Source organism: Chiloscyllium plagiosum, chromosome 40, assembly GCF_004010195.1.
Source record: "Chiloscyllium plagiosum isolate BGI_BamShark_2017 chromosome 40, ASM401019v2, whole genome shotgun sequence".
NCBI classification, from domain to species: domain Eukaryota; kingdom Metazoa; phylum Chordata; class Chondrichthyes; order Orectolobiformes; family Hemiscylliidae; genus Chiloscyllium; species Chiloscyllium plagiosum.
In genome coordinates, this window is record NC_057749.1 from 13,819,860 (window position 1) to 13,832,816 (window position 12,957).

General features: G+C 40.0%; 1 protein-coding gene across 6 annotated transcripts in view; it reads right to left on the minus strand.

Moving 5' to 3' along the window:
* Positions 1-12,957, minus strand: part of scaper (S-phase cyclin A-associated protein in the ER) — a 311,736-nt gene that overhangs the window by 177,423 nt on the left and 121,356 nt on the right. The gene's annotated exons all lie outside the window — the stretch shown is intronic.

The window sequence follows — 12,957 nt, forward strand, 5'->3', positions numbered from 1 at the left end:
GGTGGTTAGAGCTTGTAAGAAGGCCTATGGTGTATTAGCGTCCATTAGCAGAGGGATTGAATTCGAGAGTCGTGAAGTGATGTTGCAGCTGTACAGCACTTTGGTTAGGCCACAGTTGGCGTACTGTGTGCAGTTCTGGTCGCCTCACTTTAGGAAAGATGTGGAAGCTTTGGAGAGGGTGCAGAGAAGATTTTCCAGGATGTTGCCTGGGATGGAGAATAGGTCGTACGAGGATAGGTTGAGCGTGCCAGGCCTTTTCTCATTGGAACGGAGAAAGATGAGGGGTGACTTGATAGAGGTGTATAAGATGATCAGGGGAATAGATAGAGTAGACAATCAGAAACTTTTTCCCCGGGTACAACAGAGTGTTACAAGGGGACATAAATTTAAGGTGAAGGGTGGAAGGTATAGGGGAGATGTCAGGGGTAGGTTCTTTACCCAGAGAGTGGTGGGAGCATGGAATGCGCTGGTTGTGGGAGTGGCAGAGTCAGAATCATTGGCGACCTTTAAGCGGCAATTGGATAGGTACATGGATGGGTGCTTAAGCTAGGACAAATGTTCGGCACAACATCGTGGGCCGAAGGGCCTGGTCTGTGCTGTATCGTTCTATGTTCTAAGATCTTCAACAGTCACCTCAACCAGTGGGACAGGACAGCTCCTATGACAATAAAGCATTCTCAAAGCCACTTACTGTTCTAGTCTCTTTCTCCTATGTTCATATCACACTGGAAAATAACACACAATGCTTTCTAGAACACAGCACAGCTCAATTTAACATGCAAATTTACTAATATACAAGTTTTCTCTGTTCCAAGGTTTGTCATTAATAAAATGCTAATACCATGGTAACCCCATTACAGCAGTGATTAGGATTTTCAGCATCAAGCCCTGGAGAAAATGTGACTATATTAACTAACTCAGGTGAATTTAATACAGTATCAGAGGGATAACAACCCACTCGTGCTTTTCCCCTGCTGTTTTTGACGCAATCTGAACGCTATGATTGAATCATTACCCTGTAATTCATTGAAAATATCCTCAACGTATCACTCACACTTTACAGTATTGATTGGTGAGAAACGGGGGCAAACCGAGCATTACAGTGAAAAACATGGCAGTATGTCACAAAGCTAATGACCAGTGTCAGGTTTAACAGCTCTTTTTAATAAGCCGACAGAAGGATCACGCCCTTCATGTGACCCTACGAGACCATGACCCTGTCACCAGACTGAGTTTAACTGCAGGCTGGGACACATCACATCATCAAGTGCATATAGTTCATCTCATTAATTCAGAGTAAAGACACATAAGAACATGAAGTCCATGGCACAACTCCATGGTCAAGATTTCAAGAAATAGCATACGATTATCCTTTCAGGGTTTACAGGGAATAGTAATCAGGTGATGGTGACTTTGTGGGAGGGCTGAGGGGCATTGGAAACTGGAAGAGAAGGGGAAATGCAAAAGCATATAATTATGGGACGTTCACGCTGACAAATATCCCGTGGCAACAGTTATCCTATGCCACGCTTTGAATTTGTCCTATTTATCACGTGCATTGCATCATAATCTGAACATAAATAATTGCACAGATGCAAGAGTGTGCATACAGAGCTGCACAAAAGTTGCGTTTTGGTCACAAACTTTGATGTTAGAGAAAGGTCTGTAACAGACACTACTTTCAGTGTTCTCCCTATGACAGGTTCAGCTACTGCATATAAGCTACATACTATTTTGGATTCCTGTGTTGGGCATTCTGTTCTTACGTCAGTTAACTAGACAGCTGGTATACAATGCAGAATGTTGTTAACAGAATGGATTCAATTCCCCACACCAGCTGAAGTTCGCACAACGGACCCTCCTTCTCAACCTCTTCCTCCGCCTCAGGCATGATGACCCTCAGGTTAAACTACCACCAGTCATCTCTATTTAATGAGAGTGCAGACTATGGTCAGGAGAAATATAGTGGCTTTACCTTTATTGCTTACCAAAGTCCCTCTTAACCAGCCTCTGCGTGTACACCTTTATCTGGTTTTCAACATTACAGAACACTATAGGATTAATACTCGTGAGTAGTAGCAGTCCTTAGGATAAAATATTTAATACCATTTCTGTAGATATTTTAGATCCTGCAGCATTATTTGAAGAATCAATGTTCTCCTAAAATCCTGAGACTTTCCTTTGCACGAGTTAACCGCTTACTTTTACCTAATAACAATGCTGGCACTTCCAAGTTACTCTCACATGGGAAGTGTTTTGGGATATTTCTGAGAGATGCGAGAATATGCAATAAAAGACATCTGTCTTTCCTTTCTGTCAGCATTCAAAACTATTGGGCACGGAGGGGGGTATTATTTTCCAACATTACTTCCTTAAAGATCTTCTGGTCTGTCTATTACATGTCTGGTACCATAATATTGCAAAAGTAAAAACAATGGTTAAAGCTAATGGAATATTCTGAATTGTTCTTTCCACAGAAATTACTTATAAAAATCCTGCCTAGAACCATCCCATATGTCTTCTTCAGATGCCCTATTTCAATAATATTCTTTTAAACTTGTCAATAGTAAGTAATTTGCCATAATCATAAAATGACCAGCTGCTCCTTCATGCCCATTGCCTGGTTAATTTGTTGCTCCACCTGTCACAGGGACACTACCTGTGCTTAGATTACCTATGGGATATTTCTAGAATTGAAATTAGTGCAGTTTCATTCCTTTTCACCACCCAAGAAAGCAAATACTTTAAGAAATTGATATCTGCAGTGTTATTGGAAGAGCCCTATTAAACAGATCCAATAGATCTGCAGTTGATTTAAAAAGTGGCGTTACATCCCAAGCTCTCTCTTAATACCTTTAATTGTATAAATAGCTGGATGACAGATGTCAGAAGCAAATGTACTGAGTGTTGTGGTTGGGTTAGTGTGGTCTGGGTGTAAACTACAGCAAAAAACAACTCATTGGAGTACACACAGGATATCCACCATGTTTTCTTGCAATTTATAAAAACTCCACTATTAAACTGCTGCATGTAGATCAAAGTTGATCTCTGGATTCATTTAGAAGTAAAATGTGAAGAGTAAAGTGAAGATACAGACAAGATATTAAGCCACATTATCAAAGTGGGATAACTTATTAAAAGGATGAAACTGAATTTTTTCCAGTCTTTAAGATTGGTTTGTAAAGCTAATCATAGTTTATGGTGCCATATGCTAGATTTTTCTGATTGAATTCTATTTATGCTAACCTACTTTAATGGTTTGATTAAATACAAAATAGAACAATAGTACATTTCCAGTATTAGAATATAAATGATTGCAGTTCAAACAATTCTCTTTCAGCAGTCGGGCTACCACGACATTAGCAATGGGAGAAAATCATGCAATTGCTTTTCATATTTTCATTTTAACCAGATTATATTCACACACAAAGTTTGCCAGAAATCACTTCATAGTCAACCTACACAGATTATGCCAGAGATCCGAGGGAATCTATCAGCTGGTTTCTCTGTTCTATATAAAAAAAAACACTGTTGTAATCCTAGCTACATCAAATTAAATAAGTTAAAGGCAGAGACTTCTATCACAAGAGTGTTCTGTTCTTATGGAGGAAATGCCTGGTTTCCAATTGGTGACTGTTTAGAGTATGTGCTTAAGCAGGAGCTCAACATGCAAGGAACTGCAACCACAAGCCTGGCTTCCATCACACTGTTACAACATGATATTTCCTGGGACAGTGACACTTGACAAAACATTACTAAGTTAACAACGCGCTCTGGAACAATATTTTTACTTTATTCTTGTTAACACAAGTCATCATGATGGATTATTAATTCAGTGAAGTATTAAGAACCAAAATATACTTTTTAGCACAGAAATTGTATACCCACACATGATGGGCTTCTCCCAATTTTCTTTCCTGTTCTTTTCGCTCGACACATAGGCTTCATCAGTTTATATCCAAGATCAGATATTGTAGTCTCACGCACTGACAGTTTTATAAAGATAGGGGTTAAACTTGGTGCAATTGCTAGACAATATATTACTCTTCAAACAGCTCTGGCTAAATGGTTTCTGGTTATAAATATTAGCGGTCAGTGAGATCACAAAGCTGCCAAGGAGAGCTGATAACATTCAATTCATCATGACTTGTCCCTTCATTTATGCCCCCTCCCCAACAAAATAATAATATGACAGAATACCCACTGAGTTTCTTGGCTATCCTATTAAAAGCAGAGGTCTCAGTCTGCCAGCAAGGCAGCATCTGGGTCTGCTTGCAAGTAAGATAACTCCCCCAATAGCACAAATTGAATACAAAATAAACTATATAACATGTTTTTAACAATTGCTTTATAGGCAGTTAATAATCACATTGTGCGTACTAACATTCTGACAGGTCCTTTATTTGTTGTACCTGAAATATGATGGGTGATCTTAGGTGGTGAGAAGTTCCAAGTTGAAACTACTCTATTAAGGGAAATGTTTGAAATACAATTTCAAGATTATACAAACAAATTGAGCCAGCTGCTGTAACCCATTTCTTGACATTGATTATAGACCAATAATGGGAGCATTAACATGAAATGAGATGTCCTGAGTGCTCCCTGCACTTTTCTATAGGCAAGTTTATGACACTACATTCAAGTTACATTTTTTACCATAATAAATGCATTGTATAGAACATGAGACAGTCAACAGTTATTAGTTAAAAAGGTAGTTCAATGTTTAATGGATTCCTGCAGTCTTGCCCCAGGTCCAGTACAAACACAACACCATTCCTGTTACTTCTAATGCGCTGCTTCATGCAGTTGCCTTTTATAATATTTCAGAAAATTAGTTTTGATATGTTCTACATGGTTTGAGAGGAACAGTTCAAAGAGCAACCTTATTTCTGAACCAGCCCCAGACACTGTCATCCTAGCCGACCACCACGTCTCATGTGATAGTCACAAGCAGATAAAGGAGCCATCAACATTTACGGTAATTAGAAGTTCCCTTTTTCCCAAAGACTGAGAGGGAGAATTTTTCTAAAAATATATTTTGAGATTCACTTGTCAAATCCAGGCATAATTATACTCAGAGTGACAATGCTGTTCACTTTTGTCCAGGAACAGTACGATACTTCCACTCAAGTCACTTTAGTTGGTTTAGTATTCAACAGTAGTGAATCATAAACTTTCTTTATTGTCCCCTCCCCGCCACCCCTGAGACAAGTAACTTAGTAGTTCTTTTTTCATAAGTATTAAAGACAGGCTTATACTAAATACTGACAAAAAAAAATATTTTAGGGTGAGCAATATATAAAAACAGTATCGCAGATAATCATCGAACCCTTACAGCGTGAAAGTAGGCCATTCAGCCCATTGAGTCCATACCACCCCCATGAAAAGCATCACACCTGATCCACCCCCCCTTACCGTATCCCTGCACTTCCCATGGTTAATCTACTTAGTTTGCATATCCCTGGATATTATCAGCAATTTGGAATGGCCAATCCACCTAACCTGCACATCTTTGGACTGTGGGAGGAAACCAGACATGGTGAGAATGTGCAAACTCCATACAGACTGCTGCTGGAAGCTGTAATTGAATATGGGCCCCAGGTGCTGTAAGGCAGCAATGCTAACCACCGAGCCACCATGTTGCCTCTCCTGGACGCATTCAGGAGTATTGACATTCTGTGGAACACCACTCTCATATACAGGTGTGAATCTACACAGTGACGTAGCAGGTAATTCAATTTGCTAGGCCACTGCAGCAATGCTTGATCCTAATCTCACTTAACATCCACAAATATATCCCATTCACTGGGGCTCACTGGACAAGAATCCTGGCTGATCAGTAGATCCGTGTGCCCAAATATGTGCATGTCAAAAATCAGTCTGTAACCTTTCCTGCCGCTGTGCAGACCTTTGAGGTCCAAACAGGGCAACTCCTTCACAACTCAAAGTCAATGCATCAGCATTTTAATTGGTGTGTGCAAAATCTTGAACAGCTGCATGACTACACAGCCAGAGGGAACATTGCTATCAATCACGTGAAGACTCATACAGATATCCATAACCCTTACCAGTCATCATTCCCGAATTGAGGACCAGATGAAAAACAGAATGACTAGCTACTTCTTCCTAGCCAAGGGTTGATAATTTGAAAGGATTTATTCCAAAATTCACAAAGGGTCTTCAGCTTCATTTTCAAATTTGTGATTTCATTGGAAGCTTCATAGTGTGTTATAAATTTAAAGATCCAAAAGATGTCTACACTCTCCTCACCAATAGCAATAGTGCTTCAAGAGGTCGGTCATGGCCCACATCAACTTTGATCTCCCAGCCTGCTTCAATCCTCTACAATTTGCTTACTGATGTAACAGGTCCATAGCATCTGCCATTTCCCTAGCCCTGCACTCATTCCTGGAACATCTGGACAACTAGGTCATCCATGTCAGACTCCTGCTCATCGACTACAGTTCTGCCTTCAACACCATTATCCTCTCCAGACCGATCTCAAAACTCTGACACCTAGGTCTCAGCTGCACCTTCTGCAACTCGATCCTCAGCTTTCTGACTTACAGCCTGCAATCAGTGAAGTCAGATAATTGCATGATAACTCAACAATGGAGTCCCCCAAGGATGCATTCTCCCAGAACTCCCTGTAGGCCCACGACTGCCTTGCTAAATTCTGAATGAAAGCCATCTACAAGTTTGCTGATGACACCACTGTGGTTGGATGGATACCAAATAACAATGAGTCAGAATACAGAAAGGAGATAGAGGGCTTGGTGACGTGGTGCAACGAGAACAACCTCTCCCTTCATGTCAGCTATTCTAAAGAACTGATCATTGACTCAGAAAGAAGGGAGGAGAACATACCCCCATCTACATCAACAGAGCTGAGGTTAAGAGGGTGGAGAATGGCAAATTCTCAGGAGTGACGATAACCAACAACCTGTCCTGCACTTCCCACGTAAATGCAACTGTCAAGAAGGCACAACAACGCCTCTTCCTCCTCAGGTGGCTCAGGAAATTTGGCATGTCCAAAAGTGCATCACCAACGTTTACAGACGCACAATTGAAAGCATACTGTCTGGGTGCATAATGGCAAATGGTCTAACCAGGACTGTAAGAAACTACAGACGGTTGTATGCATAGCTCAGACTATCACGGAAGCCAACTTTCCATCCATAGACTCCATATACATGGCCTGTTGACACGGGAAGGCTGCCAACATCATCAACGATCCATCGCACCCTGGCAATGTTCTCCTTCAATCTCTTCCATCAGGTTGAAGAGTCAGAAGCTGGAACGCACACTGATAAATGGACTCTCTAAATTCAAATAAAATTGATTTCGCTAATGCTGATCTTGCCTAGCACACGACCTGTGCGATGTAACTTGCATGCCTCTGTCAAATTTTTCTTTTCACCCTATGAGGTGTAAGCCCTTGCTTACTATGATCTGCCTATACAGCTCATAAACAAAGCTTTTCACTATACTTAGGTACACGTGACAATCAATCAATCAAATCAAACCAAACTTGAGCAGTATTACAAAGACATACACTGAGAAACAAACATCTAAGATGATGAAAGCATTTGAAAGAGATGAAATTTAAACTTTTTGTGAAGCCCAGGTTTTACATTTTCAACTTTGTGTAGTGAGGAAAGTAAACCTGCACAACATTCAACCAAACATTACTTATTGCCCTTAACGGGATTGACAAGTACATTGTGGAAATTCAGAAGAGCACAAACAGCTTTTTGTCTGGCAGCCATGTTTTCATCAGTGAATTCTGCTACAGTGATAGTTGTGCAGCAATGCACAAAGTCTAGGAGAATGCCAGATTTTGCCAGCAACCATTAACAATTTACATTGATTATAGTGCTCCCTACATAATGAAAGTGCATCAAGCCCCTTAACAAGTGAAGAGACAAAAAGAGATAAATAAGGTAAGGAAGAATGAAGCAATGGAAAGGAGGAGAGATTTTAGGACTCTTCATTAAAGGATAAGGGCATGGTATTTTGAATCTTGGCTATTATATCACAGGTGTATAATGCGCATATGTTAAGCTCTTGTTTAGAAGGATAAGGAAAATCTCTTTTATACACTCACACTAAAACTACAAAATTATTTGCCTTCATTCTTGCTTGACATAACCAGAAAATATTATTTTAAGCAGGGCAGGGGGGAACTATAGTTCAAAAATACATGGTGCTATGTGTTCTGTTCCTACTCAAACAAACAGTCTGTACCAGCCAGGCTTTTCCCTGCAAACAGCTGATGCACTCAAAACATTTATTCACAGTGGATGCATTTCATTCACTCAATCATTTACAAATGGTGCCAGTTAATGAAGGAGCCCAAGTTCAGCTCTAAAGACAAACCTAATCTCATAAGAAAAATCTATGGCGTGCTTTTTTTCATTTGCTGAGCCATGAGATAGTTCCTGCAGGACTGAAGGTCAAGGCATGACCCTCTAAATCTTCGGCTGGTCTCCCGGTTTTAGGAGCAAGGGGTCAAAATGACCTACATTTTTCATAAACTAATGTAAACACCAAAAAGCACATAAAACAAGCCATCAATGGGTCGTATCTGATCTCTGTCTGCTGCATTGAACTAATTTTAATATTAATGTAGGAATGGCAACAGATGTTTTATCCTCACTGAAAGGTTGTATGTAATTCTTTTATATCAAATCATTTTAGGTACACACTTTTGATTTCACAATAATTTAAGATTCTTTTATTAAACATTTTTCTATTTAGTAAATAGATTAAGCAGCTAGCTGATGAAACTCTTCACTTAAAGGGACATCAACACTGAAAGTGGTTTATTTAAAAATAAAATGCCTGGTTAAAGAGAGGAAGATGAACCAGGACAGGGATTCATTATAAGAATATTTTGGTTGATATGAAAGTGCTGCTTAGAGAAAATATATCTGTACATTTCATCTGTAAGAATGCTAATTACTGCAAATGGGCATTGGCATGCATGGTGAAGCCATTCATTTCTTATCCAATTATCATGTACAATCTTACTATCAGCTAGCAGTCTATTTGAATGTGGTAGGCATCACAGTCAAGCCCAATCATGATTTGATCTAACATCATGCACAGATATATTCCAGAGTGGGTCACAGCATTGTCACTGAAATGAACAGTTCAGCTCACCAAGCCATACAAACATGTGAAATTAGAGTCAAAGTGGACAACTCAGCCCCTGAAGTCTGCTACACCATTCAACCAGAGCAAGTCTGATCTGTTTGTGTTTTGAATTGTACATTCCTAATCATCTTCGATAACCTTCAATTTTTTGCCCAATAAGAATTCACCTGCTTCTGCCTCAATAAAACTCAATCACCCACAAGAGGAAACATATTTTGCACTTGCACCTTGTCAACGTCATTCAGGATCATGCATGTCTCAATCAAATCACCCCTCATTCTTGTAAACACCAATGGAAATATGTCCAGTCTGTTCAATCTATCCTCATAGAACAACCTACTTATTCCAAGTATCAATTAAATAAACCTCCTCTGAACCATCTTCAACACATTTAGATCCTTCCTAACATAAGGAGACCAAAAATGCACACAGTATTTGGTGTGGTCTCACCAACATCCTGTACACTTAAAGCATAATGACTACTTTTATGTTTAATTCCTTTCATAACAGATAGCATCCTATCAACCTTCCTACTTGGGTGCTGTACACACATACTAAATTTTAGTGACTCATGCACAACTCCTAAATCCAACTGCACTTTGGATTTCTGCAGTCACTCTCTGATTAATACTCTGCTTTTACATCCTTCCTACCAAAGTGACATTTTTCCACAATGTACTCCATTTGTCAGATTTTGGTCCACTCAATGAATCTTTCTATATCTCTTTGCAAACAGTTTGTCTTTTTCATAACATATTTTCCTATTTATCTTGATGTTGTCTGTGTATTTAGCTACCATGCCTTCATTCCTCTCATCTAAATTATTGATATAAACTATTAAAACAAACAGTAGGATCAGCAGAGACCCCTGTCACCTCATGCCAATCAAACAGACCCATCTATACACATACTAGCTGACTAGCAGTGAACATTTATCTATGCTAATATGTTACCTTGTATGCCATTATTTTTTATTTCCCCAATTACCTTTGATGTGGCATCTTATCAAATGCCTTCTGAAATCCAGTTACATCTGTCGCAGTTGTGGGTATTTTCGTCGAGCTTGGAAGTTGATTTGCAGACGTTTCACCCCCTGTCTAGGTGACCTAGTCAATGCTTTTGAGCCTCCTATGAAGAGCTGCTGTAATGTCTCTTCTGGAATTTATTTGGTTCCATTCCGGCTGCTTCCGTTTGCCGGTTCCGGTTGTTTGTTGTAGTGGCCGGTATATTGAGTCGAGGTCTACGTGTTTGTTGATGGGAGTCCGTGGATGAATGCCATGCTTCTCAAAATTCTCTGGATGTCTTATGTTTAGCTCGCTCGATGATCGTTGTGTGGTCCCAGTCGAATTTGTGGTCCTTGTCATTTGTGTGTATGGCTACTAAGGACAGCTGGTCGTGGCATTTAGTGGCAAGTTGTTGTTCATGAATGTCAATTGCTAGTTGTCTGCCTGTTTGTCCTACATAGTGCTTTGTGCAGGCTTGTGCAGGTCGGAGAAGTCTGGCTGTCAGTACAGAGTCGTTTTTTTAATATTAGGTCCATGAATCCAATTACACCTACTGGCTCCGCTTTATCCAAAACACATGCTCTTTCTTCAATGAGCTTTAACAAATTGGGTAAAGATGAACTCCCCCCAAAACAATGCTGAATCTTCCCAATTACCCTGTTTTTTCTAAGTCTGCAGGGATAACCTGCTGAATAATTGATTTTAACACTTCCCCCGATGAGAGATATCAAGCTAACTGGTGTACAGTTTTCTTTCTCCCTTCCTCCTTGAATAAAAGAGATTGTATTGCTGCTTTCCAGTGTAATGAAACTTTGCCTGAATCAAGGGAATTTTGGAAAATTAACACCAATGCATCTATTAACTCATTTGCCACTACTTTTAATACTTTAGGATGAAGTGAAGTGAATCTGGAACCCAGAGACTTGTCAACCTCCAGCTTCATCAGTTAGTTCAGTATCATGACCTCATTGGTCATAGAGATGGACAGCACGGAAACAGACCCTTCAGTCCAACAAGTCCACGCTGACCAGATATCCGAACCCAATCCAGTCCCATTTGCCAGCACGTGGCCCATATCCCTCTAAACCCATCCTATACATATGCCCATCCAGATGCCTTTTAAATGTTGCAATTGTACTAGCCTCCATCACTTCCTCTGGCAGCTCATTTCTTACAAGCACCACCCTCTGCGTGAAAAGGTTGCCCCTCAGGTCTCTTATCTCTTTCCCCTCTCGCCCTAAAACTATGCCCTCTAGTTCTGGACTTCCCCACCCCATGGAACAGACTTTGTCTATTTATCCTATCCATGTCCTTCATGATTTTATAACCTCTATGAGGTCACCTCTCAGCCTCCAACGCTCAAAGGAAAACAGCTCCAGCCTATTCAGCCTCTCCCTACAGCTCAAATCCTCCAACGCTGGCAATATCCTTGTAAACCTTTTCTGAACCCTTTCAAGTTTCACAACATCCTTCTGATAGGAAGGAGACCAGAATTGCAGGCAATATTCCAAAAATGGCCTGTATAACCACAACAGACTTCCCAACTCTTCTACTCAATAAAGAAAAGCATACCAAATGCCTTCTTCACTATCCTATCTACTGCGACTCTACCTTCAAGGAGCCATGAACCAGCACTCCACTGTTTCTTTGTTCAGCAACACTTCTTAGGACCTTACCATTAATTATAATTTTACAAAGTTTCTTCCTTCATTCCATCTCCTGATTTACTGCTATCCCTGGAAAGTTGTTTGTTTTATCCACAGAGAATGATTCACTTGACATTGATTAGGGAGCTAATTCTTTCCTCCACAGTGCAGGGAAAAACAGTTAGCTAGTATGTGATTCAGATTAATCCCTAATTAATCCCTGCATTGGCTGAGGTAGACTTAGATCTTGCCTTCTTACTCAGTGCCTCAGAGTGAAAGGCAACGCCAAATTACCACTGACAAACAACTGCCAAGAAAAATAGCTCAGGATGAAGCATTATCAGACAATGAGCCAAGGAACTGCCTTTGGGCAGACCACATGTTAATGAATGAATGCTTCATGTACACTGCCAGAAAATTCTTTAAAATTTACACAGTAAAAACTCTAGAGCTAGAATATTGCGTGGTGGATAATGCAAAATGGTTTACAATTAGAAGTCCTCTAATGTTTGTCTTAGTAGGGAAACATACTACATGAAGGAGTATTGAGAAGCTATAAAACTCAAATATTTCCTAGTTGCGAGCTGGATTTATGTGAAATGTATTAGTGTTACTTGGCTGTGCAATAAGACAGTACTTTGGTTAAGATTCTATCTGGCAAAGCCTCTGTTTAGAGGTAAAGAGTAAACTGAAACTTAGTAAAGAAAAATGTAACTTTTTATGCAGCGCCTATCACATCTTAGATTGTCCCACAGTCTTTCAGTTCAATGAAATCTTTTGGAAATGCAGGCATTGTTGGTTACGTAAACAAGCTAGCAGCCATTTTACACACAATAATGCACACAGAAGCAAATAAACATATGACTAGTTAGTCTGACTTTGATTTCTTTTAGTGGAGGTAGGAATGTTGGTCAGAAAATCACAATTTTTGACTGGTGCCACTGGATCTCTTATGTTCATTTGGTCAGGATGATAAAAGGCAAGAGTGAGGACTGCAGATGCTGGAAACCAGAGGAGTTTAGATCAGAGTGGTGCTAGAAAAGCACAGATCAGGCACCATCTGAGGAGCAGGAAAATCGATGTTTCGGGCAAAAGCCCAACATCAGGAAAGCGTTTAATTCAAAATAAGGCAGCACATGCTCAGATGC